Here is a 25126-nt window from a genome sequence, read left to right on the forward strand (position 1 = left end):
AAAAATAAAGAAACATTGGAATACAATTGCTTGCTTTTATTTAGTTCTTTTTAAATACCCTAAATTTTTATTACAGTAATTATACATTGATATTATTATTGTTGAAGTTATTAAAATTAGTGAGTTTCCTTAAATTGAGAAACTAGGGGAACGTTCAAACTAGATAAATTCATTATTGAAAATGGAAGTAATTAAATCTCTTGCTTTCAGTTTTAATACAGGGATAAGTATGGATATGTAGCTGTTTCTTGGAACACTAAATTAGTATAGAAGAAAGAAACTATTTTTACTACTTTGCTCTATGGTGAACCAAAATTAAAACTGAAAATGATAGAGAAATTTAGTTTAAATGGAGAAAGAAAGACGCACATAGTACCTATTCTCGGAACGCTGAGTCCATATAAACAGCATTTCTGTCTGTCTGTTATCGTTTTTACACTCATATATCTTCCGGTAAACTGACAAACAGATAGTAGTCCTATAATTCTCCATGTAGTCGAAGTTGTTCATCCCAGGGACAGGACTATAAAGAGTCATGAAACCTACAGCCCTCCTGAATATTCTAGGCAATTCTTTCTTCCTTAGGGAAAAGTCTTTTTGTCCAAGAGTGATTTGAATCAGGGGCGTCATTTAGGGAGGGCAGGAGGGGGCAATTGCCCCCCCCCAAGAGTTTGAGGATTACATATACTTTAATCGAGTGTCTACTAACATACTAGTACAAAACGTGAAAGTCTTATGTCGGTGGTACTCTTGCCCCCCCCCAAGTGAAATCTGAAATGACGCCCCTGATTTGAATACCAAAAAAACATTGCAAATGGCAATGAAGCAAGAACATTTATGGTTCTCGTGCATAAAAGTAATTTTTCGTTTCGACATTTTGATCTCTTTTTCTTGCTGTATATAAATGTAGTGGCGAAAAACTAATGCAGTACATTTTTTTAAGAATTGAGTTTTGTTTATGAATAAAGCGATCGATGTTCCTTGGGACACGAAATTTTATCCTTATTGCATGCTCTTTCAGTGAATAATCTGATAAAACTGTTATATTATTTGTTTTATGCCCACACTGTGTTTCATGTTTCTAAAAGTTACTTTATGAAGCAAAAAATCCAGTTCTTCTGTCAAACAGGAAGTAGGCTATGGTTTCTGTATTGTATTTTTCATCGTTTGTTTTATAACAATTAAATTGGTTGCTGAAATCAATCAGATACCATTATATTTAATTTTGTCCCTAGGAACAACAACATCTGTCTCTTGGTACATTCAGTATGTTCCAAGGGACGAAACGAATTGTTCGGAAAATATTGCTCTGAAATTGTTCAAGTTGATGCAATATCCTTGTAAGTTTTACAGTATCAAGCCAAAATAACAAGTTAACAAGAACTTTTTTTTTCCTTTAGCCTAGCATAAATACATTCACTTCTGTAAAGAAAATATAAAAAGCATTCCTAGAGTGAGCAATTTCCCATACTTGTGCATTGCATACAGAATGGATGTATTACACTCGTATTTACATTGATCTATATTATGTACGTGTTGCTTATCGGACGCAATATAAACTTTAGTACTCTGTTTCTAAAATTTAAATTATATATAAAGCATAATATTTCATATATAATAACTGTGAAACAATGCCAAAAAATTAAAATTGCAACTTTCGTAGTAAAAAAAAAATGTTCTTGCTAAGATATCGATTGAAACATTTATGACTGAAAAATTATGTATCTCGGAAAAAGTCTCTCATTTCGAGTCCTAGCTCACTCTCTCGTAGAAAACATAAATCTTGCGAGACTGTAAATCAATATGTGCGAGATAATGTGGAAAACACAAGTATTGTGATTAATATAGTTGTATATCATGTAATTGAAGAAAGAGATTGTGATAGTGCCAAGGAAGAATCTAACTGCCCAAGTGGTATCAAGAACTTAATTCCTTTTATTATTAATAAACTAATCATAAAACTGTCAAAGAAAAATCTGAAACGGTATGCTCTTGGTGGAAAACTATCTAGAAGAAAGAAATTAGCTGCTCAATTTGGATACAGTTGGATCAGATTCCGCTTCAGTGGAGCCTTACCGTCAACTGGTGAAACGTGGTGTTATCCCTTGTTGGGGTCCCCTACACGCCACCCAAGAGAAGGAATCAGAGGTACTTGACTAACTTTTCGTTGAAGTGGCTCAAATCAAAAATATAAAGTCAGGTGAACAATTCGCCTACGGTTCCGAAATTTGTAAAGCTGGTTATTATCGACTCAAAATTCCTCCGTATATTCCTAGCCTTCTTCCCTGTTTTAAATCTTAGCATTTCAGGTACACCAGTAGATACTTTTCTCTCGGCACAACAACAATGTTTTTATGTGGCCTCTATTCAAAGTAACAAGTGTGTGGGTCATTTTCTGAAATATATTTGTCTGCCACTTTGGACAAATGGTTACATAAAGATGTAGCTGAACCAAAGTGATTAAATTTTAAGTGATGTTTCAACTCTCGTTGATATTAAACATGTTTGAGCTGTTTCCATCCTATTCCTCTGGCAACTTTCCTGAAGCTTTCCTTAACTATATAGACATCCGTATTTCTTATTTTAAACCTACCAGAAAATATAGAGCAGAACTTCAAACTTAATTTTAGGTAAGTTGTTAAAATTATCTTAAGTACTATTACGATTTTTTTTATTTTGAATAGATATTACATACAGACATCATAGTAAACAAAATTTTTACATGCAAAGACCTTTTAAATGATATTTTGCTAGAACTCATGCAATTTATAATTTTTTTAGATATCTATCCTCTCCGATGAAACAACTGATTGAAATTAGCTGAAAATGTTATTCCTCAAACTAATCGAATATGGATTTTGGAACTTTGCAGATAGGTCAGTTGTATATTATTGTATGGATTCAAATCGGATCATACATTCCAAGGGTTTTGAGGAAAAATATGATTACAAGTAGTATATGCATAAAGGAATAGAACCGTTAGGAAAACACAACTAACAATAGAAATAATCACTTTAGGTAATAATGTATTTTGTCATGTATATATATATATATATATATATATATATATATATATATATATATATATATACAGTACATAAATAACAGTTTCTTGCAGCAAAATAAGAATTATACATTATTATTCGCAAAAAACAACATACTTTCTTGCACTACAAAACTTCGTTTTTTGTTCGATTGTGTCACGATTTCGACATAACTTTAGTTGAACAAAAGAGAAAATGTAAGGGTAAATGATTATTTTTATCTATATCTCATTAGCCATACTATGTATGTGTAGTCTTGCTAGCGTCGTAATGAAGAGCTTAATGAAAGATATATTTCAGGATCAACTTCATTTTAATAAGAACTATGGTAATCGTACAGCATCAATTTTAATTTTACAAAGAAATTCGTTTTACATTTTCTGGAAAAGTGCAAGTGTTTTTGCACTTAGGCATATAATGTTCAGCTCAATAAGGTCTATTAATTGGTATGTGTCTTACCTGTGAACAATTTTTTCTACGTTAAGTGTAATAATATTGTAGATTTGTAGTTCATATCTTAAGGTAACAAAGAATAGTTCCTATAGAAAACTAAAAAGTAATGTTCACATTGACTTCTAAAAGTGGAAAATGTCGGATTCCTTTCTTATTTTCCGAATCGAGATTTCTGGCTGCGACCCTAACCAGAATACGTGTTGAGTTGTTCAGACATCTCAAGCTGAGTTTCATTTTTTTGTACTCACACTGTATTCGCCTTAGAAAATGAGAAGTTTTGTGAATATGCTGATATTTTGTAGAGCTGCCTGATTTTTTAAATGATCGTTTGAAAAAAATACCTAAGATGTAAATTCAAAGCTGTATAAAAAGTATTAAATTCTTATTTTATCATGCCCTCATGTCATGCAAAGAAAACAATTCAATATTTATTGATATTAAACGGATACTGATAGTTAGAGGATATAGTTCAGTATATTTGGGAGACTCCTTGCTGTTTAACATTGTAATTAGACATGTATGTAAGTACTGTATGTGTAAAATTACGAATAAATTATTGAGGATATGCTGAATTATAAGAAAGGAAGGAACAGTTTACCACTTTATTTTATGTAACTGTAGAATTTCTTATTTACACTATGCTAATGCAAATTCTTATAAGGTAAACAAATAGTTTGGTCAATTCCGACTTTCACTTAGTTCTCCAGTATATATAAAACAGTTTTTCCACTAGAGATTAACATCTTTAGGAAGCAACAGCAAAGCAAGAAGCTACAACATGTACACTTTTCCAGTAAGTTGAGTTTACAACTTGTAAAAATATATAATTATAGTTTGGAATGTTTTTAATGTTGACAAAATATTATTAAAAATCCATACATTAAGATAACTAAGGAAAAAAGTGAAAATTTGTTCTTCTATACCTTGATTATACTAGCAAGAATGATAGCCATTATATTAATCTAGCTTACTATAAATAAAAGCAACATTCACAACCATCAGCTAAGAACCAAATAACCCTTTTCTAAAAGTCAAAAGCATTTAATATTGCCTTAAGTCTAGTTCAAAAAATAGCAATCTAGATTCGTCAAACATTAAATACAAAGCAAATGACTGTTTTCTCGCTTTACGTTCCTCTGCAAAATTGAGGTTGAGATTATGAATGACGAGCACGAGAGTCCCTATTAACGTGGCCTTCGATCCAATCCACTGTTGCTGGTAGATGAACAAATCATCGTATAATACACTTTGAATAGAACAGACCTTTTCCTATACAGTATCTCGTCTCAAAAGGAAGTATGTAATATTAGCAAAATTGCATGTTCTTAGTAAAGACTGAATACTATGCAAAAATGCAGCACAGTAAAGTAGTTTGGGTCGTCTAACTTAAAGTTTTCTGGTATACTCTATAGTTTCTTAATCTTTAGAACATGTGATCCCCCAGTCCCATCTCGACTCGAAAAGCGAAAAAAGAAATCGCTTCGTGCGCGATTATACTTGTTTGCTTATATCTGTGTATGAAATTTGGTGACTGGAGGTGACTCTCTTCAATGCGAAAATCTGAGTACTGGAAGACACACATAAACATGTTCTTTTACGTATTAGTAAGGATTAGTAAAATGTAGAATGAAGTACTTATCTCAGTTGTTTTTTATGATTGTTGTTGTTTCTAGTGTTCCTAAGTACTAAGTGAAATTTACCTGCTTGTTACAAAAATCAAACGTAGACTTTTATTTCTCCGTTGGAATGTAGCGTTAGTGACGTATATATGTTAAGGGATTCGCAACATTTAAGAAACAAAAATTAAATCATTGTGAAAACAGCTGTGTTGGCTGCTAGCTGTCATTGAGTAGGCGAACAAAATAAGACGCCTAATGTTATATGACTTATTAACATCAATTCACAAATACAATCTTCTTCTAATAAATAAAAGATTGTAAATGACGTGTATTTCAATGTTATTGAGAATGCCGAGCTTACAACAGTAGCTTCAAGAGTAGAGTGAGAAAGAATAAAAAAATATTAAAGCAGAAGAGTAGAGCAATGGTAGATTAATGCTATTCCATTTCGTAAGACTCCATCTCATCTACGTTGCTTTCGGCTAAAAATAAAGATCCTTACCGATATTTGGCGAACTTTATTCTTAGATAGTGTTTCACAATATTTCTTCCAAGAACAACAATGCATTGTTCTGTAACCTTACTAAATATTAAAATCATGTAAAGGGACGTAATAGTTTTGGTCATAAGTATGACTATCTTCTTTCACTTATTTAAGTATTCTGCAGTGATTAATAATAATATGTTTGTACGGAAAAGAAGTGAATTTCTAATACATTTACATTTGCCACTTTCCTTTAAAGGTTTCCCTTGTCTTGGCTGCTGCCGTGGCAGTGACTGCTGGTGGTGCTGTTGGAGGTCTTGCAGGTTTAGCAGCTCCTCTCACTGGAATTGCACCTGCAGCTGCTGTTGCTCCTGTTGCCGCTTTAGCTGCACCTGCTATTGATTACTACGTAGGTATCCAATCAAACCTATAATGAAATTTTCATTCTTTTAAACATTTAAACTTACACAGAACAAATCGAAACTAGTAGCAAACCAAAGCACTGTATTGTTTAACACTTCTCTAATATCGTATTTCCAGCTGAGTTGAATTTCTCTGAATTTGTGTTATAGATTAGAACATCGCTACATTATTTCAACACTAGAACACTTAAATAACGTTATTTCTAAAAACCTTCAAATCCATACATTAAAAAAATACAAAATAAGTTCAAAAGTATTATTCTAATATTCAAGTAGAGTTATGATATTGATGTGTTACGCTAATTAAATGCAGGTCATGTTTCGTACTTATTTTCAGAATTCGTAGAATGGCTTACTTTTCATAATATAACTAGTTGCTAGACAGAAGTCGGTTAAGAATTAACACTCTAACATATTGTTGGAATAGAAAATTGTACAAAATGCTTACGAATTTGAAACTAACTGTTGTTAAGGAAAATGGGAGTCAGTAGGTGTAAGTAGAATGCAGGTAAGATACAGTTGGAAGAGAAATTGATTTTGTGATTTAAGATTACGTGGAAGATTATAAATGTTTAGAAGTACGATAAGGATTAGAAGATATGTATAAATAGTGAGTTTAAGAATGATATAGATTTAAGAGATTCTGAAAATAGTCAAGGCACAGATTAAGAATAAAGGATAATAGAAGATTTCAGTTGTGTGTATTTGCAATAGATTTTAACAGAATATCCTTTGAATCTTACAAATTCATGTACTACTATAATCTTCCTAATCTTTGTCCTTATAACATGTCTTCTAGATCTTCAATACATCTTGTTTATCTTACAAACCACAGACTATTTACTGTTAACTTAAGGCTACATCGCCATGTAAATTCTTTCGTGACCCTTCCTGTCAACACTCTCTCCCCTTTACATTTTTTGTTTTCTTTTCCAAAACATATCAAAATAAATTTAATTGTTATATTCCTTAAAATGTTTCCCTGTTTCCTTCAGGCTTATCCTAGATACGCTTTCGGCTACGGAGTGAGTGATGCTTTGACTGGAGATAACAAGAACCAAGTAGAAGTCCGAGATGGACCTGTAACCAGAGGACAATACAGCCTTGCTGAACCTGATGGTACCATCCGAGTTGTGAACTACGCTGCTGATAGCATCAACGGATTCAACGCTGTTGTGAGTAGAATTGGCGCCAGCGCCCATCCAGCTCCTAGCATTCCAGCGTTGGCAGCTGCTCCTGTAGCCACTAAAATTCTTGGGTAAACTCATAGATTCGCCCTTCAAAAAATAAAATAAAAAAAGCAAAATAAAGAAAAGTTAAGTATAAAGTCCTTTGTTATGCCTTTTTTTTCTAAACCACATCAATATTCATAATTAAATTTACTTTATAGAGTATTCTAATGTCAGTTCAATTATAAACATATTGATATTGATCTGCTCGTAACATCTCATACATCTTCCGTAGAAAAAAGCAAAAGTGTACCGTAAACTGGGTATACTTTGGCCCTTTAAAGGCAACTTTGGCCCAAAGGAAGAAAAAGATTTGATTTCTCTCTACATGGTTATTATGGTTTCTTACTGTAAGAACAGTTGTGGATCGAAGTATTACAACAGTGAGAACACATGAATATTGGCGCTAGGGATTTGTTTCCAGAACGTGGGAAGCAAAATGCTAGCAATTGTTAGCAAGTAAACGTTTATCATATTTCAAGTTCCACAACGGTTGTTCATTGCATTAAAGTGACATATCCGGAATGCACAAGTAACTAGAATATAAAAACATATTCATTAGCGAATATTAATAAGTTAACGCCTTAAATGTTTAAAAAAATCCCCCCAAATTTTCCCTTTGACATCACTTTTGCCTCTCCTGGTATATGGTATGGGCATGCAAGTGGTACCATTTGAAAGCCAGCTCCATTCTGAAGAGAATGAGGTATGAACCATGATCCTAGGATAAATAGTGACGATGCAGTAGCTGCTTGACTGAAAGTCTAAAAAATACCCCCAAAACCCAGGTACCCGAAAGGAAAAACTATGCACAAAGGTATAATGATTGGTCCGGGGCAGTAGTTCTTGGTTAAACAATACAAACTACCTGGAATATAATTTATGGAGAAAAAACAAAAAATAAATAAATAAAATAAATAAATTAATAATAATAATAATAATAGTAATAATAATAATAGTAATAATAATAATAATAATAATAATAATAGTAATAATAATAATAATAATAATAATAATAATAATAATAATAATAATAATAATAATAATAATAATAATAAGAAGAAGAAGAAGAAGAAGAAGAAGAAGCTAAAAACAGTGTTTTTAGTTTTCCGCAAGGAAACCAAAATTTTCCAGTTTTTCAGGCCTCAAAAACACTAGCTGCAACACTTATTATTATTATTATTATTATTATTATTATTATTATTATTATTATTATTATTATTATTATTATTATTATTATTATGGTTTTGTACATTGTAGCTGACCCCCCTTCAACAACAACGGGCCCCTCCTACTTAAACCTGTTGGCTACACCCCTGAAGTTCCAGTACATTACTATAATAAAAAATTGTTTCAAGTTCTTCCAAACATTTACTATTTTCCTCGAAGACCAATACTTTTAATGTCCTCGTTTCTTTCTCCAAAACAACTTCTTATTTAATAATTTGTCGACGAATTTCCATGTGTGTAATGAACGTAGTCACTGTAAACAATTTGTGATTTTTCGACTAATATCCCAGGTCAACTATTCTCAGACACGTTAAGAGAGATATATTCCAAAAACTTAAATTAGTTTTTTTATATTGATTTTCACATCACAACTAAAACTGAAATTAATGTCCGTTAAATTAAGTTGATATTCAAGATCCAAGTCAGGAAGAATATAGAAGTTAAGTAGATTTATAAATACTATAAAATAAGTGGCATTCTCTTAGTTCCCAGGAAAGATTATCATACAGAATATTATCTACAAAGTGTGCCGAAAGTCTTAATACTCACTACGTATGTGAGATATAAATGCGTTTCTTTGAATATAGTCATGTATTACAAAAGTTACCTGTCACTGTTAAATAAACCCTCTCGTGCATGATTTATTTGAAACTTAATATTTTTTGTGATTATTTTTCTACATACGCTATACCTCAAGTGAAATCGAAAAATTGGATTCTTGGCTTTTTTTCTTAATATCCTTAAAATATAAGTATTTTTCTGTCCACTTGAATGGACATCATACAATAAAGCGGTATTTGTGGTTTAATTAGAACTCGAAATCACTTTCTGAAATACAAGAAAACTATTGTGTTTTATATAAAATACATTCTACATGTATCCGTTATTTACCTGAGTTACTAGCAGATCTTGTATCTCATAAATTGCCACTTTTCGAAAAGTTTGTGTGAAAACAAGTGTATTACTTTACATGTGATTATATTTGAGACAATGAGCATTACTTTTCTTCCTTTCGTGGATGTTTTCGAAGCAGATACACAGAAACTTCACAATTCGTACAAATATAACTACATTCTATCTCCCTGAGATACCAGCAATTTTTGTTTCTCCTAAATTATGTCGCAATCCAGAAACTTAGTGTGAATACAAATCTATTACTAAACATGGGATTATGTTTGGAAAATTATGCATTACGTGCACAATGAAACTATATCCTTTCGTGAAAGTTCTCCATGCAACCGGGATAAGCAAACACTTCACACTTCTTACACATATACTTTGTTTTCTGCTTGCATGTTGATTCGAGACACCTGTTAGCATTTTTCAATTCTTTCACAAGTTTTGACCAATGTCTACCCACACTTACCTCACTTCTGGTGGTGTTTTGGAGATACCACTCTTCTTCACAATGGGAGATGATGCTGAAGTCGGCCGTCCTCGTTTTGTTGCTCTCATACCTTGTGACCCAACATTTATCATAGCTCGAGCGATACTAGCCTTGAATTACAGCAAATCCTTGTCAGTTTTGCCCAACAACCTGTATATAATCCACGAGTTCACAACAGTAACGTACAGAAAATGGAAGAATAGTATTATATAACAACTTTGGTTTCTTCTTCGGTGTGGATACAGTCCCACCAATTGATCCGTTTTATCCACTTCACCCATGTGAGAATTGTAAATCTTCATCGAGTATGGACGGGCGATAGTAATAACTTCTCCATCTTTTTTGCTCAACGTTCGGCAGTGTCTTCTGGCTGCTTCCCGTAACAAGTAGAAGCAATTTGTATATACAACTGACCTGGCCAACCACTTTGTGACAATTACATTGGCATCCGATGTAACTTCCTCTGATGCACCTCTTCCAATATTTTTTAGTTCTTTTTCGGTTGGGAGTACGACCGAAGCTCCTTGGAGACGATTTGTTCGATATGTAGCTGTACCATAAATACCTCTCTTTTGCAGCTCTTCGAGCAGGGGAATGCTGCAAAAGAGATTGTCAAAAACATAACTTATGGTTCATATTCTCCAAGCCCTTAAACAATCGTAACACCACATTTCCGTGTATTCCCACATCATTCATTTCGTTCTCATCTCCCGAAACACCTTGGTATATTTCGAAGTCATACATATGCCCACTCCTTCTAGACCTTACCCACACTTTAACCCCCCATGGCTTTGATTTCTTTGGTATGTACTGTTTTATTCGCAGACGACCCTTGAATGGTACTATCCGTTCATCAATGCTCTGATTCTCTTCTGGAGTAACAGCAGCCTTGAAAGTTTCTCGCAGTTTTTCTGGAACAGGACGTAATTTATATAGGCGATCATTTCCTTCGCGTGGCTTAGGACTGTCATAAGAGGGAGCCGCGGTGTCTCAGTGGTAGAGCGTTCACCTCTGGTGCTTGGGGTCCCGGGTTCGATCCCAGTCCCCGCCAAGTGAACTTTGTGGTGGACAAACACCGTATGCGTGGGTTTTCTCGGGGTTCTCCCGTTTCCTCCCATTTTCTTCATTCCACCATTTCATTTATTTCTCATAATCACCGTCTCCTTTAGTCTAACCGGCATAATCGTGGGACGTAAAACTTAAAGATTTCATTTCATTTTGTCATAAAAATGCAGATGTCGGAGTACGCACTCAAAACGATTGACAGCCATGTGATCAGTAATTATGTTGCACGGTAATCCCTCATCAGAAGACCAGTGCATCCTTCGACGAGAATAATGAATATATGACATCACCAAATTCATACCGATAAATATTTTCGATTCTCTGTTTGTAAGATTGAAATTGTCTTTTCCACACTACACAGCATATAGATTTGATTGATAAACAATCTCATCCAGCATCCGCAACAGTTTTAAGAACACATCAAAAGCTCGTCACCATGAATTTTGACCTCATGTTTTCCGCGGAAAGGGCGAGGAGTCCCTACGAAGCAGTACTTTTCTTTGTCCAATTTCGTGCTGCTCCAAGCGTTTTTCTTCTTTGAGTACTGGTCGAGGGTGCAGGTTCATCTTCACCCGACAGGGATGAATCATCTGAGGAGATAGTACTATGAGGTTCCCAATTACCATTATCATCATTGCTGTCCTCCGATTCACTCGGAAATGATTCGAAGATCTCAAACAAAAGTCGTTTGTCCTTTTGACCCTGTAACGAAAACGAAAAATATTTCAATAATTAGACGCTGGTAATTTACAACATTCGATGAAAAGATAAGCATTGTATTCTTTCATCCTTGTCAGGAAAAAAGACGTCCTATATCATTTGAGTTTTAAAGGAAAATATAATTTCCAAATGTTTTGTGTCAGTAATATTATTATTACTTTTCGAATTACCTTTCATTTTATTTTATTTATGCATGTATTGTGTTGACGTTTAGTTAGAAATTGTCAGATTCAATGCGAACATAGTGTACGAAATATATGTGATAATGAACTTCTTCCCGGGACATAAATTCCCGACTCCAAACCACATCCTGGAATCGTTACTATTTACATAAACGTCTCCTATACTATACTCAGATACAGAGCGCACTCTCTTTTTTTTGGGGGGGGGGAGGATCCAAGCTTAGATCTTACATCTAAATTTATGGAAATGTGTAATTATTGCCAAGCAAAAGCCGTATTTTTTCAGGATTCGGGAGATATAAGGGTACTGGTGACCCCCCATCCGAACCCGGTGGCCTCCCCTCACCTACACTGTGAGTGTGCGTTGTTAAGACGTATTTGTATGAAATTATAGTTTACATAACAAAACCCAGAAGCCTTCTTATGAGAACTTTCTCTAACAAAAGAATTGTTGTAAATAATATTTAAGAAAACGGTATAACATGAATACTATTTATGTTGTTTCTTAGAGTGGCGTATTTTATGAGCAACCGAGGCTACCGGCTACCTGCAACATTAATAAAGGAAGTTAATATAACACGTATAAATTAATTTAAAATAACCGTTTACAGTTTATTATCTTTTTTCTATGGTACTAGTTTCTCTATATTTTCGCAAACGTGAATACGTACTAAGGCAGCCGTTAACGCTTAGAACGCAATCCCTCTCGTAAACACTGATGATTTGACAACTTCTGAGAAACCGCAGTCGTCTGCCAACAGAGAAAAATGTGTAACTGCTTGCGCGTCCACGTAGGTTCCCCGTAGTGTAGTAGCGAGGCACGGGATGGCAACGAAGCAGGTAATCTCTCTACGGATCGGTTTCTGTAGGCGAAGCAAGTAAATTGAAGTTAAGAATAATGACATAGCAGCCATTTTGGGGCTAGCTGAGAATTTTGGAGATCATTTCGTAGCGCTTTGCGTCAAAGCAATGCAAAATTTGTGTTTTACTTTGCTATTCTTGTTATTGTAGTTATAATTGCTTATTGAGTTATTTGCATTGGGTTGAATCCGCTGATTTTGCGCCAACCATTACGAAATGAGGCCCGCAGACACTATTGCAGATTACAGAATGTGTTAACTTATATTACTCTGGTCAGCATTGTGAGTAATATCTAGCGGGAAAGTGAAGTACTACGAAGAAAATTAATTTTTATTTTTCTTACAAAGTTATAGAACGATTTTTTGTACGGTTAAAATCAATAGTCTAATGAATTTAAGACCAAATAGTAAAATAACTAGACATATTTCGTAATGCAAATTGATGAATAAAAAATATTGTATGGAATAACCGGGCTCATTCCGTAACCGTTTGCGTTAACACAACGCAAAATTTGCGATTTACGTAGCGAGAAAGGACATAATAATTATGACTGTCTGCACTTTTGCGTTACGTTGCTATACTCAGAATTTTTGCGAAGACTAATACGAAATGACAACCAACGTCACTAACAGAGGCGACTTCTGTGGAAACTGACATTGGTAAAAATTAACATTTTACGAATGTGTTCCACGAGAAGTTAACTGCGCAAATGAATGATGGAATTTCATTTATGGTGAAAACACATTAATGGTCTCAAAACAAAAGTTCAAACAAAACACACCAACCACTTTTTGTTCATTGTTATGCAATTATTTATATTATTATTATTATTATTGTTGTTATTATTATTATTATTATTATTATTATTATTATTATTATTATTATTATTATTATTATTATTATTATTATTATTATTATTATTATTATTATTATTTGTAAATATAAAATACAGTGGTATTTTTTCTCTGTGATTACTTATCTCCTCACAGAGAAGAAAGCTCGATCACTGGTTTTCCCCCGTGATAAATCATTATGCATATTTTCCATTCTAATTTAAACTTGACAACAATTGCAATGAAATATAGGACTCAGGTTTCTAAAAATACAATTCCTTTTTCGAAAATTGTATCCAACCTTTCACAAAGAAGGAAGATCACTAAATAATGAACGAAGAAACCAATTTCTTACTTTTAAAACACAAATGTAGGTAATTTGTATGCACGTTTGCTTTGTCGAAAGGATTGTATTTTAAAATTTCAAGTTACGAAATTGTCTGCAACAATAAAGAAGCAATAATGGTCATAACAATGATAACAAATTTTTTCAACAACAAATTTTTTCAACATTTTCAACATGAAACTTAAAATTGTAGATTCATAGTAGAGGTTCATAGTAATGTGAAATACAAATATACATTTTTCTCTATGTCTTGCAATTTGATTGCTATAGAATTAATAATTTTGTTTCAATTTCCTCGCGGCACACCGGTTAGAAAACGCTGATATACAAAGTCAGTGGTAGCCCATGCCTCCAAACCAGTATACCCCACTAGTTTCTTATCCATAATAGCCCCGACTATGTGAAAGTCTAGTTATACATAATTTTCCTACGGTTATTTTCTCAAAAATACTAGAGTAATAAATGGACTGACCTGATATTGGAAGAACTTCAGGCTTTCATTGGCATCCTTTTTTTGCGGGTACTGAGAGGAGTTGAGATGTTCCTATTCGCGAACTTTTTTCTCAGTAAATTCGCTAACCCTAAGCACTAAGACATCAGAAAGTTGCTTCGGTTCGATGACAAGCGTACTCGCGCTTTATGTCTGGAAACTTATTACATGGCTGCATTTCAATATATCTGGACACTTTTCATTGAAAACTGTCGAAAAGTCATGGATCCCGGCCTTCTCCTCTCGTTTCACGAACAGTTAGTGCCTTTCCGTGAGAGATGCAAGTTTATGCAATACATGCCAAGTAAACCAGGTAAATACGGCATTAAGATCTTCTAGTTGTGCGATGCTGAGAACTTTTAGACTCTCATGAGAAACTTTTAGATATACATGCTAAAGACGGTTTAGTGTATTTGGAACAACAGTCAGAGGAACCAGCTCAAATGAACCTCGCCTGCAACGTCGTGAAGACGTTGTGCTACACGCTGCGGAACTCCGGGAGAAATATCACAACTGATCAGTTTTAAACAAGTCATGATTTAGCTAAGGAACTCTTGGTACAGAAGGTAACTATTGTTGGCACAATAAAGAAAAACAGACTTGAAATTCCACCTGCTCTGATCAACATCAAGACAAGACAGCCTTGCAGATCACGATTCGCCTTTAAGATGTGACCCTAGTAAGCTACGTGCCGAAAAAAAACAAGAATGTCATTTTAATCAGCACCATGCACCATGACACAGGCGTTGACGAAGATGATTCCCAGAAGGAGCCAGAAATCATAAAATTTTACAACCAAATAAAGAGTGAAGTTGACACCATAGACAAATTGATTCAAACATACACCTGTAAGAGACACGTCGTTGGCCAATGACCCTCTTTTATAATGTAATTAATATAGGTGCTCTCGACCCTAAAATTCACAAAAGTTGACCTTAAAACTTGCAGTTTTTTAAACGTTTATTTCATTAAAACATTGACATTTTTTGAATATCTATTGGATTTTAATCACCATTTCTCACTCATTTTCAAACGTTTTGTTTCAGTTAGATGCAGTCCATTGATCATTTGTGTCTTTGGTTTAAAAAGCAATAATATTAAAACTAAACTTTGAATAATCTAGTAAATAGCTAAGCATTTCATATTTGATTTACAGATATATAGGTCTATATCCAGTTAAGCAACATATAAACATATTATAAGCTGTGATACAACAAACTAACTCAGGAACTTTCTAATCGTCAGAAAATTTACTTCATACCTTATTCAGCATTGCAGTAGATAACTGTAAACATTGTTACGATTTTATTGAATTAGCAGCCTTAATTATATACGGAGCAACATCTGTTACAAAAACAACATGGTCATGTTGGACACCTTCAGGCCAAAGTAGGGATATCGATTTATCGAAAAGTCTACATATTGTAAAATGGTTTACAGATTCCAACACTTCACTAGTTAGCAAAAATATTTTGCTAGGTTCGTCGGCTTTCACTGGCCAAACAATAATATTGACTATATAGTGTTCTTTCACATCACTAGTATGTCTATAGAAACCAAAATTATCTGAGTCCAAAGTTCCTCTCTTATTTTTCTTATTGTGTCCTAGTTACACTTTGGCATGTATTTTTTCCTAAGATTCGTTTCGTCTGGAATGGAACAACCTGTATGACGTTCCAGGAAATCCCGCAATTTCACATTGTTGAGTTTCCAAAGAGAAATATTTGAAGACACAACTTTTGAAAACTGAGGATTTGCCTTTACTATTCGAAGCACTCTCCACAAGTAACAACTGCGAACACTTGGTTTTATGTTTGTTTTCAACTGCGCGTAAATGTTTTTCGCTTCTGATATCCTTTGTACAGTGTCTCTTTTTTCTGCTGCCACTTTTACAACACATGCCTTAGAAAACAATATTGTACCATCAGTACTAAAAACATCCTCACCAAATTCAGAAACAATCTGCCTTAAATGAGAAGCTGTAGATAGTTTAGGGTCTCGGCATTCTACATACTGAAAGCATCAATTCACTCTCGAGTTGAAACTAGGAAGCACACTCAAAGACTAAAAGTTTCCAAGTGTAGATTGTATACACCAGAATAATAGATAAAAACCCTGTTTAAAACCTTTGAACGTCTTCTAATCTATTTTAGTTATTCACGTAGTCATGTCTTTTGTGATAAACAACCTACAACCATCTGCTTTGGCCACTTACGAACCCCCAGCCCTCGTCAACCAGCTACAGCTTAGTGTTCATTAACTTGTTAGGAATGCAGTTTTTTCTACCCCAATAATCAGGAAGCAGGAAAAAAGATAATTTAACTTCGTGTTTTTAAATCTGTAAACAGTTTTCATTTTAAGATTTCCTTATGTAGAAGAAAAAGAATAAGAAGACCATAAGTGACCTAAAAGTTACCTTACAATATTAAAAATTGACCTGAAACTTCAAAACAGCAAAAAGTGACCAAAGGTTGACCCTAAAAAAATTTTTTTAGAACCAAGAGTTGATGGATAATGTTTTTATTTGAACTTGCCTTGTCCTATGCGTAACAGAAAAAAGTTGACTTGTCAACAAGATCCGGGCCCTGCTTATCACAACATCCCGACTACTGTTCCGGCATCAGTCACAAACGCTGTGTCTTTCTGAGTTGGCGAACGAACTGATTCTTCCTCTCGTGCGGTTGAGGTGCCAAAGTTTGAACCTGAAGAAACCAATAAATGAGACAATGAAACTCTGCGGTGTCCAACAAAGGCACCGGTCCATACATCTTCGAACAAAGAGTAAGATCAGATCTGTACAAGAAAAGAGGACAGGAAGACATCACAACGTTGCAGCAGATGTGAGCAATGTGTGCAAAGTTCACAGCAGTGTGTTTGTGGTGTGCTCTGAATGTGAGTGAAGTGTATTGGTATGACAGAGCAAAGCCACTGGCATTTTTACATGTTTAGTGCTAATTTGCCTTGCGTTAAAAAGCCTTTTTTCTCAAGTAACCATTTTGTGATGACTTGCAGTTTGGATTAGTGAAAATGAACTGTAATTAAACATTAATATGAAGAACACTGAAATACTTTGACCTGTTTAGACAGAAGGGGAGGGAAAGCAATTGATATACCTAAAAGTATTTTGTCGTTGTTTTTCTTTTTTACCTTAGGCCTATTGATAAATAAAACTAGTTAAGCTAAACTGTATATCTGCCTAATATAACCTAATCTATACTAGCATAACCTACCTCCAAATTACCTAAATTAACATAATCTGACCTAACCTAACTAAAAACAACCGAAATTAACTTAAGTAGACTAACCCAACTTAAACAAACCGAAGTTAAATTTGCCTGTATACTAGGGTGGACCGAAAAAAAAAACTTTATTTTTTTTAAGTCGCTATAGCGCAGAAAAGTTGCCTTTGGTACTGATTAGAAAAATTAAGAAAAACATTTTGAAATAGGTTAACATCTTCCGTTCGCGCATCGCAGTTAAAGTTTACCAAAAATGAAGAAAATCTTGTGATTTTTAATTTTTTGTCTTATAAATAAATAATAATTAATCGATTCCATGATTTATTTTCTGTAATATGAATTGTATTAAACTGTAAAAAAAAATAGTTATTGTATTTCTTAAATTCACAACATAACTGAAAATTATTTTCCAAAAAATAACATTTTTCATTTGAATACATAGTTTGGATTATTTCAGTTAAATGACTGGTTTAGAAAGCAAAATGAACATTGTAAAACCAATCATCCAACTTTTTTTATTTTTTAAAATTGTACTTAAAATTTAAATAATTTCATCTGCAGCTCTTCACCCATTCGTAAACAGGAATGACCCAGAACTCACCACGAGGAGGTGGCTGCAGTTCGAGTTCCACACCCACACCCTTACCAACTAACCATCCAATGCAGGTGTGTTTTATATATTTTTAGTCAATCCTTGATTTTTGTAGATTTTTTCACTTGTTTTAGCAATGAGGATTCACTTTGAAATGAGATTTTTGGCTGAAGTGTGGCATAATAGCTCTGGACTGCAGAGTTGCTCTGCTATATCCATCTCTTGACTGAGCACCACATACTTTGCCAGCTGCTTCTGTTACCAGTTTTACATGTCTCTCGACAGCTAGTGTGTGGCAAGGGAATCCTCTTACAACTTCCCAATCGGGTACCATGCCACTCTGTATAAGGAATCTGATTTCGTCATCATTGATTCGACGCAACAATGGAGGAGAAGATACTTTGCAGGTCGACCAGTCAATCATTTCAGTATAATCTTTAGCTCCAAAATTGAGTTTGGGTGGTACGAAGTTCTTGATTTTCTTTCCTTTAGTTTTTGCCTGTCTTGCCTTTATTATCCGTCTACGAGCAAGTTCTCTAATATATTTCCTTTCGTCCGTTATCATAGCCAAGAGCAAGTTTTCTGGATGGGCAAAAAATGCGTTTCTCTCAATTACAGGCTCTACCACTTGCCGAAGATTTTCAGGGAAGTATCTTGTTGTAGCAATTGCTTCAAAAAAATGTTTCGAATCATCTGAAAAAGAAGGGCTTGTTTTTATTTTAAACCACAAAGACACGTACGAACGCAACATAAAAAGTACCAATTCTTTAAGACCTGAGGGATTTTCAGTACTGATGTACAACCTAAGAATTCTGCTTGCGGTTGTCAGCCATCTTTAATGCGACATAGGGCCAGGGTCCCGATAGAACAAATCTTTTGGACATTCCCCTGCATTTACTGATCTTGAAATATCCAAAAGGTACTGCTGGTCTTTGCTGAGAATTTGACGGTCAGGGATTATGCAGTCAACTCTTTCAAACTCAACTACAGGTAATCTTTCATAGCCATTAAGCAGTTGACCGATCGGCCCACTAAAGGTTTAAGGACCTGTTGTTTCCCCATCAACGTGTTGAAATAAGTGGCGGAAAGGCAACTCATTAAAATGGAGAAGACATACAGCCCACTGCAACGGTCTACCTATATGAAGTTCAATTTGCCGAATTACACCATTCCTCCATCCTGTATTGGTAACAGTACCATCACAGTCAACAACATCTAATTCATCCAAAGAAATGTCAACTTCAGTCAAGTAGGAAATTATGCTGGAAGCGATATCAGTAGAAGATCCCGAAGATGGAGAAATGTGGCTAATATAAGTCGACCCAGGTTCTTGAATGTTAGTGTAGTGCTCCTCTGTTAGAAGTCTACGAAATAACTTAGAATCACGATCTTCAACTACCAAGGTATCATCTTTGCACCCATCAAAATATAGACCACGAAGCGAAGTATCAGGTTTACACTGCAAAGATCTCCGGATATGACTTTTCTCTCTCCGTATTTTATTTTTATCGACCACGTGAGAATAGTCCGTGTCTGTCACCATTCCAATATCTTGTAGAAGGCTGGAAGCAATTGCAGCAATAGCACGGTCAGATACACCAAACCTATCACTATTTAGTGCCGTTGCCTTCAGTTTTATTCTCATTTGTCATTCTGACGGAGTTTTGGTGGGGATATATGGGGGCGAACTCATCATTTTCACTTTCACAGAACTCGGAGGAGCCCGAATCGTTTTGTTGAAGTCTTGAACTGAAACAATCTGTAGGGCTGTTTTCAAAAATGGTTGATGAACTCGAAGGCGTATCAATAAAAACACCTTTATGTTTGTAGTTCCTTCTTCTCAGTCTTGAAGTTAGCCTTTTCGTTTCTTGAAGATTTATATTGATCCAATTTTGCCCAAACCACACTTCCTTTGAAAATAGATGAATCGTAACTCAAGGATAGGTATCTTCCTAGACTTCTCACACTTGCACTTGATAGAAATTAAACATTCACACAAATCTTCTGTCTTATCACACGTACAGTTCAAAGCGATAGAACATTTGCATGCTGAAACATCAAATAACGACAATGATATTTGCTTGAAGTCTGCAATCTTCTTTGCAAATGTTGGCTTGTTCAAAACACGACCGTACGACTTTCTCAGTTTATAGTAACTGTCATGATACCCAACAACAAGCTGCACGATCCTGTACTCAGTAACAGTAGGAATGGACGCTCTATCATAAATGTTTTTTGATTTTTTTGCTACTATCGCAGCAACTTATGAGAAGCTCACTTTTGCATTGTTTGTTTGTGGTACAATTGTAGTCTTTCGCGAAAACAGCACCGAAGTACATCTTCATAAGTAGGCAGTTTAGTTAGTGGCAAATCTCTGGGATGACCAAAAAGAGGATACTCAAAGTTTTGTCTCATAATCATCTTCGAAGCTGCTATTGTAGCGCTACGAAAGATCACCGCACGGAATGCAACAAAAATACTAAGCACTATAATTCAAGATTATAAGGAACAACTAATACAAATGTAATAACACAGCTAACACTGAAGAAGACTTCTGCACAACGCCACACTTAATCACTAAGTGAAGAAATGACGAGCAGAGTTGCCAACAAGTTGATACAAAAAGTAGTTAAATGGGAGACGAAATGACTCCAATTTTGGGTGAAAAGTCGCTAAAAGAAATTATTCCTGAAATTCCGTCTTTCTTTCTTTCGTTCTCTCTCGTCAAGTGTGTGATCATATATATCAGATATGTGATGAATTCAAGGCATAATATATATGTGCTAGGAAAGCGTATATGTAAAAACGTAAAGCAATCATATATAACAAATAATAATTTCACTTTTAGGACAATATATATATTTTTAGTACAATATATATATATATATATATATATATATATATATATATATATATATATATATATATATATATATATATATATATATATATACACACACTTTATGGTCAATTTCACTTCAACGAAATCAAAAATTAGTTTAGAAAAATGGACAAAAATAAAAGTCTACACAGAAAAAAAAAACTTATTTCCTAGCCCCTTTTACTGAAGTATCTACAGGTAATCAGCTTGCTATCGGTAATGCATTATTTGTGCCTCTAAACGGAAGCTCTGCAAAATAAAAGACATTGAAGATTGGAGTTGGTTCCCGTTAGAGGGCAAGGGATACCAGCAATCAAAGCGAGAATAAGGAGATAAATGCTACGTTCTTTGCCAGGTTCTCAACACTTGCGCTGATTCAAATAGGCAAAAGGGAAATAAATATATATCTGAACTATTCGAACTAATAGTACTTGTCTACAGGACTAGTTTCGCAGCACGAAAGTGCTGCAGATAGATTTGTATCTAAGTCGCCAAATTGTCATTCAAAAATCACCAAAAAAGTCGCTAATCGGAAAAATTATTTTTTTTCGCTATCCTGGAAGTCGAATCCCCTAGATTTATCGACTTTTCCCCCAAATTGACAACACTGATGACGAGGACGTGACGGACACGGAATGCATGTCAAAACTTGCAGCGTTCAGCATTCAACAACAATGCTCGAACACTCTCAAAGTCAAGCTATCTTGCAGAAGGGGAGGGGAAGTGGGATTAAATCCAGTAAATTGTCGGACTGTGGTGAAATATTTCCCTGTCAATCTGCTTGTTTTTTAAACCAATCATTTAACTCATATGTGCAAAATTACCCCAGACATAAAGTATAAAAAAGTCTCTTTTTGTTTAAAAAAAAAGAGTTTTCAGTAAAGTTGTGCAATTGGAAAACATAAAACAAAACAACAAACTGTAACTATTTTTATACTTTACTACAATTTATATTAACGAAAATAAATCCTGGAATCGATTAAATATTATTTATTTATAAGACAAAAGAAATTAAAAATCACAAGATTTTCGTCATTTTTTGTAAACTTTAACTGCGATGCGCGAACGGAAGATTAACCGATTTCAATTTTTTTTAATCTTTTAAATCACTACCAAAGGAAACTTTTCCGCGCTATAGCGACTTAAAAAAAAAAAAGTTTTTTTCGGCCCACCCTACTGTATACTCTATCGTACTTATTTATGTAAAATTGCATGGAGTCAAATTGCCCCCACACATGTACAAGTATAGGATAAAATCGGCATGCATCCGAGAGTAAGTTTTTTAAAAATATATCTTTTAATGTGCCTAAGAGTAGTTGACTTTGCATATTACTCAAAAAAAAGTACAAATTGCTCACAGCGACACACAGAAATTCGTCGACAAATTATTTAAAAAAAAGGTTTCGGAGAAAGGAACGAGTTAATTACAAGTATTGGCCTTCGAGGGAAACATTGAATGTTTGGAAGAACTTAAAACAATATTTTATTGTAGTAATTTACTGAAACTTATTGGATATTGGAAGCTTTTATCAGTAGAAGGTACTGAAAAATTGAATATAATTTCATCCCTCATTTTAATGGATAAAAATTAGCCCGATGTTCCCGACTGTCCCTAAGTTCTTATATTAAGTCTGTAGTGGTTAATAACCATAATTACATTACAAAATAAAGAGGAATAATACACTACTTTACTGTACTTTTAAATCAAACACATAATTTAAATTAACATTGTAAAACATCCGGTACGTGGATTTACAGGTAAAAAAACTTTAAAATATAGACAACAATACAGTAAATTCAACATTTGTAGTTTAAGATTAGGATTCTCTAGCTGAACCGGCAGCTCTAAACTTTGTTCGATGTTTCCCATGTGTTAAAGTGAGGTTCATGAACATGAGGAATGAGTATATGTAAGTTAGAAGGAGAAGAAAAATACTTTCTCTCTAGTTCTTTCTCAATAACTAATTTTCTTGGAGTTTATACATTGTATATTTTTTTCAAGTTTCTTTACGTAATTTTTGTTTTTTCTGCGGTAGATGTATGAGATGTTACGAGTAGATCCATATCAATATGTTTATAATCGATCTGACATTAGGATATTCTATAAACTAAATTTAATTGTAAATATTGATGTAGTTTAGAAAAAAAGGCATAACAAAAAGACTTTATACTTGATTTTTCTTTATTTTACTTTATTTTTTGTTTTATAGTTTTAACAACGAATCTATGAGTTTACCCAAGAATTTTGGTGGCTACAGGAGCAGCTGCCAACGCTGGAATGCTAGGAGCTGGATGCGCGCTGGCGCCAATCCTACTCACAACAGCATTGAATCCGTTGATGCTATCAGCAGCGTAGTTCACAACTCGGATGGTGCCATCAGGTTCAGCAAGGCTGTATTGTCCTCTGGTTACAGGTCCATCACGGACTTCTACTTGGTTCTTATTATCTCCAGTCAAAGCATCACTCACTCCGTAGCCGAAAGCGTATCTAGGATAAGCCTGAACGAAACAGGAAAATGTTTTAAGGAATATAACAATTAAATTTATTTTGATATGTTATAGTGTTAATTCTTAACCGACTTCTGTCCAGCAACTGGTTAGTTTATGAAGACTAAGCTATTCTACAAATTCTAAAAATAAGTACTAAACATGACCTGCATTTAGTTAGTCTAAACCATCAATATGATAATTACTTGAATATTAGAACAATAGTTTTAAACATTATTTTGTATTTTTTTATGTATGAAAATGGTTTTTAGAAAGGATGTTATTTAAATATTCTAGCGTTTAGTTAGTGTAGTGATATATTAACCTATAAAACAAAATTCAGAGAAATTCAACTCAGTTGGAAACAGGATAGTAGAGATGTGTTAGACAATATAATACTCTAATACTAGTTTTGATTTGTTCTGTGTAAATTTTAATGTTTAAAACAATGAAAAATTCGTTATAGGTTTGATTGGATACCTACGTAGTAATCAATAGCAGGTGCAGCTAAAGCGGCAACAGGAGCAACAGCAGCTGCAGGTGCAATTCCAGCGGGAGCTGCTAAACCTGCGAGACCTCCAACAGCACCACCAGCAGTCACTGCTACGGCGGCAGCCAAGACAAAGAAAACCTTTAAAGAAAAGAGGCAAATGTAAATATATTAGAAATTCAGTTTTTTCTTACAAACATATTTATGCAGAATACGTAAAGAAATGAAAGAAGCTAGTCATACTTGTGACCAAAACTATTACGTGTCTTAATATGATATTAGTACTTAGTAATTTTACAGAACAATACATTATCGTTCTTTGAAGTGCAGTGAAACAATGTAATTTTAAAAAAATAGCTACCATATTCATAAATTTGGTGACCTCTAGAACAGTAATGGTTATGTGATAGAATGTTAGATTGGTTAAAAATAAAGTACGCTAAATATCTGGAAGGATATTTATTTTTTAGAATTTCACCAATTCAATGGAATAGTATTAATCTACCATTGCTTTACTCTTCTACTGTAATACTTTTTATTCTCTCTCACTCTACTTTTTTGAAACTGCTTTTGTAAACTAGGCAAAATTTATGAATTTATTAATAACATTGAAATACACTTCAATTACGACGTTTTGTTTACTACAAGAGGATTGTATTTTTTGAATTGTTTTTAATAAATTATATAACGTTAGCCGCCTTATTTTGCTAGTTCGTCTCATTTAACGACAGCTACACAGTCAAGACAGCTATTCTGATATAATTTCCTTCTTTTAACGTTCCAAATCACTTTTTAACATATATATACGTCACTAACGCAGTATTCCAACCAAGAAATACAAGTGTACGATTGGCTTTAGTAAGAAGCAAGTAAAGGGACTATCCAGTTTCAATGAAGTGAACAGACTTTGGGGAAGATGGCTGCAATTCAGCTTAAATATAGAAGAGACTATGCAGATTCTATATTCGAAAAGCAAATTGTCCTAAAATAAATGGAACATACTAAAAAAAAACAGCACGAAACATTAACATTAATGTCGATGGAAGAGCAATGAAAAGAAAATCATTCCTCC

The 25126-nt window shown here is 34.1% G+C and overlaps 1 pseudogene; it reads left to right on the forward strand.

Annotated features, from left to right (window-relative positions):
• Nucleotides 1-181: 181 nt before the first annotated feature.
• LOC145669915 (cuticle protein 19 pseudogene) lies at nucleotides 182-7284 on the forward strand (annotated as a pseudogene).
• Nucleotides 7285-25126: the final 17842 nt, after the last annotated feature.

The sequence above is a fragment of the Thermobia domestica genome, chromosome 14, assembly GCF_964235325.1.
Source record: "Thermobia domestica chromosome 14, izTheDome1.hap1.1, whole genome shotgun sequence".
NCBI lineage: Eukaryota > Metazoa > Arthropoda > Insecta > Zygentoma > Lepismatidae > Thermobia > Thermobia domestica.